Genomic DNA, 4922 nt, shown 5'->3' on the forward strand with positions numbered 1-4922 from the left:
AACCGGCCCAGCGGCGGGAAGGATGCGCTGGTGGAAGCGGGGATTTCCTTTCCCGTGACGATTAAACCCGGCTTTGAAGCAGGGTCCCGGGGGTCCCTGCCTGGGAGGCGGCGGCACCGAGCGGGCGGGCAGGGTCCAGCTGGGCTGCTGGAGGGGAGCAGAGTGAACGATGCCAACCTGACAGTCAACGCTACAATCTCCCTCAAGGGCGGCAGGGCGCCTCTCCCACCGCGCCGTCCTTGCCCCGCCAGGGGCTGGGCGGCAGGAGGCCGGGTGGGTCTCCTTGGGCCGCCACTGAGCCGGGGAGCTGTTTCTTTAGCGCTGCAATAACCCTGGAGTTAAAGCGCGTGTGGAGGAGGAGCAGGAGGAAAGGCAAGAGTCCAGGCAAAGAAGCCTCCCAGGTGTGTGCCTCGGTGCCAGCACACACGCAGCCCGGCAGCGCCAGCGGCGGGGGCTGGTGGCCGAGGGGCCGCGATCGGCCGCTCCGCGCCTGGCCCCGTGCTCGGGGAGGCCGCTCGGCCCTGGAGCCCTGGCCCCGGTCCCTGATGAGTGACCCCCAGCAGCCCCGGGGCCAGGGCGTCCCTCGGGCTAACACGAGCATCTGCCAGCTCCGGCAGATCGGTTCCGGCTCCACGGGTCCTCTCGCTCGATCCCCGTCCCCAGGTTCACGACTGACGAGAGGTGAAGCTCTGATACGAGCAAGGGAAGCAAACAGATCAGAGGACACACGACCCGGCCGCCCCTGCACACGCAGCCAGCATGGAGGACAATGTCCTACCAAGGCAGGAAGCACTCGCCTGGGCTCAGCCCCCTGCCACAGCTTGCAAATGCACTGGGGTGACAGCTGAGGTCCCTGGGAGAGCGGCACTGATTGCTACCGAGCCCTTGCCTGCGGCAGCCCCAAGGTTTTCGGCCATGAGGCGTGTAGCCCAGATCCGTTCCCAGCCGGGGTCACTGCACCCCGAGCCGGGCCAAGGGCTCGCTCCGCACGTAGCAGCGCGGCCGTCACAAGGACACTCTTCCTTCCTGAGAAGCTCACCTCAGAAAGGGGGAGGGGGGTTAATCAGATCTGTCCTCCCTCATGGCCCTGCCCCCCGTGGTCAAAACAGCAGCTCCAGCTGCAGCGCAGGGGCGAGGAGGGGGCACAGGAAGGAAGAGAAATCTTGACAGAGCCCAGCCCAGTGCAGAGATCTCCCCCCGCGCAGCGCGGCAACCGGCAACCACAGTCGCTCCCAAGCAAGTGTCTGGCTTGAAACCAGTGAAGAGGTGAACCCTGGAAAGCGCTGAGGCGTGCAGGGGAGCGTGCTCCTGAAACGGCATCGCAAACACTGGGGGAGGGACTTCCACAATTTTGTCAAATTAAAAGTGAAACAGCAGCGTCTTCTGCTGCAAACTGCCAGGAAGTGTCAAAACACGTAGTTACAAAGAGCAAGAGTGTAATTACGTGTTTCTGTTTATCGTTTCAGTTACCCATTCTCTGCAGATTACAGGCCCTATTTGAAAATACACCAGCTCCGGGGGCCTGTTGCTCTCTGCAGGCCTTCTTTCCAGCCTCCTGCCTAGGACTGCTCCTTCCTTCCTTTCTTTTTTCTAAACGGTGCCACTGGTTTCTCTGCATGCTGGAGTTTACCACGTTTGTAAGTGATGCTTCTCTCCTGCGCTCTATTTCTACGAGGTTTCACGGCTAATTTTCTTTTTTTCTTTTCTCTTTACAGTGCTGTTTCTATGTGGACGCCTGCACAATCACTTTCGCCGACACAGAGCAGGGCTGGCAAGGGGGTCCATCTGTCTGGGGCCCTTTTGCTACTGACTATGGGATCCCAGTGTACAAAACAGGTAACTTGGTTTCCCCCCAAACCATGCAAAAGTCCCACTTCTTCCCCAGAAAGCACCCCTGCTTCCCTTGACAGGCCCATTCCAACCACTTTTCATACAACTGTATTTATGGCTTTTTAAAATAATCTGTGGGCCCAGATTTCCAGGTGCCCACATTTGCCATATCTTACAGTGCACAATTAGACACCCATCATTATTTCTGTTTGCTCTGAAAGAGCCTAGTGACTGCTGGACCACACCCCTTGTGAGCCTGGGTTTGCCACTGTTGTTATTTTTATTTTACTCATTGACTGTATTCAGCTTACATCCTGGGGACGTAGTAAACAATCAACAATAATGAATCAACTGAATCGGTACTTTTTTTTTAGGCTATTCCCACTGAGAGCCACTTGCACTTTCGTGACAGTTAAGAATCTGCCAAACATTAGCTTAGTTACCAGCAAGACAGCCTCCCCCTCCCTTCACCCCATACACAGATTGTTTATCAAAACGTGCTGCCAAGAAAAATATCCCTGCTTTTGGCCTCCACCAGTGATTAATAACACTTGAGAACTGAACAAAACTTTACTGTGTTTTCAAAAAAAAAAAAAAAAGTGGGAGGTGGGAAGAAGGAGAGGGAAAAGCCAAATTTGAAAGAGAGACAGAGAAAGAAAGAGAGAAAGAAAGAATTGCAATGTTTAAAATCATGTTTCAAGCTAGAAACTCCTTTCCCACTGTAACTAGGCCATTTGAGAGAACTAAAGCACGTTTCCCCTGTCCCTGTTACAAATGCTGGTTAACACTGGACTATTGAAAGGAGGATGTTTAGGAGGGATAGGAGGGTGGGAGCAGGCGAGCGGAGGAAGCGCTTTACTGTTATTTGGATTTGTTCCAAGACAAGCTATGGGGGAAAGGGGAGAGGGGAGAAAGGATCATTTACTTTTTTCCAAAGACTGATGGTAAAATTCCTAAGGGAGATCAAGTGCCAAAATTAACTGTCTTGACGTATTACTTTTAGACAGTACTGCCTGAGTGAATTAAGCCGCAGTTTCAAGAAGCAGGCCTAGGATAGCTGCAGGCTGAGAAAGCAGCACACCTATCCTCCTGTCTTGGGGGAAACCTCTAATTCTTGTGCAGATGGGTTTCCTTCTGGGCTTTCCATCTCACTGCACTATTCTTCGTGTCCCTCTGTCTGTCATTATCTCTGTGTCTTGTAGTGGGAGAGGGTCAGAGAAAAAGCAGCACATGAGAAAAGAAAGAGAAAAGCAGAAGTTTGTAACAATCCCTCCATACCCATCCCTATATTGCCCATACGGTGTTATTCACTGCTTTGTACAACCGAAGACATGACTTTAGAGAAAGAGAATAAATAGCTCTTGAACAGTGGGATCCAGACAAGTGAAAACAGTTTACTGAAATTAATGGTGCTGAATTGAACCAAACCTCCACTTTGGAACTGGTGCCAGACATAGTTTTCCTGAACCCTGTCCAACTGCCTGAGCGACAGATAATTTTCATTCTATTTGTGCTAAAGGCTTATGACTAGTGCTGGAAAATGAAGCCCTTGCCCTTGATCTCAGCACAGATTAACAAAAAAAAAAGCAGCACTGTGCCAATTATGTTTCTTCTGCCAGGAGAAGCCCTTGTGCTTTGGGTAATGCAAAACAATAAAAAGTTCTCATGAAAACTCTTCATTGAAAGGAAACCCACCAAGAGCCATGTCTCCCTGCTGCACTCAGCAGCCAGTTTCCAAGATTCTCACAATGTCAGCAAACTGCAGAGGGCAAGGGCAGAAAATATCCGCCAGCCCCCGCTTTCTCTCTCTTGTCCATCACCCACTGACTGTGCAGGGGGAAACTCTGGATAATGCCTACGATCGTAAATACCCCAGTTCCTTCTTCCTGCTAATTCTGCTCTTCTCCCCTCCAGGACCGCCTGCAACATTTGTGCTGTCAGAAGCTGATCCTATTTCTGAAGGGTGAAATGCACATTTGAGATGCACTCACATGCAGTTATAAACAGCGGCTACCCTGTACTGCTGTCATCCAATTAATCTGCAATGGCTTTTTCTTAGATTATGAATAAAATGAGAATCCCGAGCAGCAGGCGTTTGCTTTCATTGTACAGTCTGCACTTGTGACATGGTACATGTGGAAAATTTTGAGTGCACTGCAGTGAATGGTCTGGGGGTTAGTTTTTAGCTTCCGCTAAGTACCTGGCAGGCTGCCATGGCTGAAGGATTCTGGGAACTGAAAGGCTCCCAAGTACAAACTGCCAGCATTAAGCAGTCCTGACAGCTCTGCTCCTTCCACACTTGGCAGCAGTTCAAAGTGCTCTTTCATTTGAAAGGCTGGAAGGCTGCCATGTGCAATGCAGATTTGCTGTGCCTGCTCTCATAAGGAACTGATAAATGCCGTTGCTGTTGCCATGGGGACAGGAGGCTATCAGAATGGCCTTGTGATCTGCAGCCTCTCAGCTCTGCAGGTTTTTGGTTTTTTTTTGTCCCTGAGACTGTGAAATAAATGTTCTAGAAAAGGTTAACTCTTGCGGGGCAGGAAGCAAGGGGTTGAAAGGAGAGGCTGAGCCCTGCACACAGCTCATGCAGGCTGTTCAGAGCAAGATTAGCATGTCCCAGCCGCCAGGCCCTGTTGGAAAGGGCTGAGCCAGGATCTCTTTTTGTTTTTTTTTTGGTGGGGTGGGTGGGAGTGGAGGGGAAGGGAAGCCCAAAGGAAGTCCTTTTTCCTCCCTCCCTCTGGCAGTTCAGTACTTTCAGCAGCAATCGAAGGCTGTCCCCTGTCCCTGTCATGTCTCCATTTGTAAATCTCAGATGGTTTTAGACAGCAGTTAAGCCAGGGCTCCGCCCTGCAGGACACCACTTGCCAGCAGTTCTCTGTGGCTTTTTAGGGCACCTGGCCGGCTTGTCCAGGTGATGTGGCCCCATGCCTGAGTAATGTGCAAAGCACCTGGACTTCACCACAATGCACTCCATGAGATCTGGCAACACCAACACCAGAAGCAGTGGCCTGGACAGGATATTGGGAACAGACCACGTAGAAAGGTTGGATTAGAGACATGACAAAGAAGAAAAAGACCTGGACTCACCCCAA

General features: G+C 51.6%; 1 long non-coding RNA gene across 2 annotated transcripts; it reads left to right on the plus strand.

Annotated features, from left to right (window-relative positions):
* The first annotated feature begins 279 nt into the window (after nt 1-279).
* On the plus strand, nt 280-3914 carry LOC109321593. 2 transcript variants are annotated; one of them, XR_002104096.1, is made up of 3 exons: nt 280-1637; nt 1716-1836; nt 3745-3914. It is a non-coding gene; the product is annotated as an uncharacterized LOC109321593 (long non-coding RNA). The 2 variants fall into 2 exon arrangements; XR_002104095.1 differs by lacking the exon at nt 1716-1836.
* Nucleotides 3915-4922: the final 1008 nt, after the last annotated feature.

This window comes from Crocodylus porosus, unplaced genomic scaffold (genome assembly GCF_001723895.1).
Source record: "Crocodylus porosus isolate Cpor-Errol unplaced genomic scaffold, CroPor_comp1, whole genome shotgun sequence".
Taxonomy (NCBI): Eukaryota; Metazoa; Chordata; order Crocodylia; family Crocodylidae; genus Crocodylus; species Crocodylus porosus.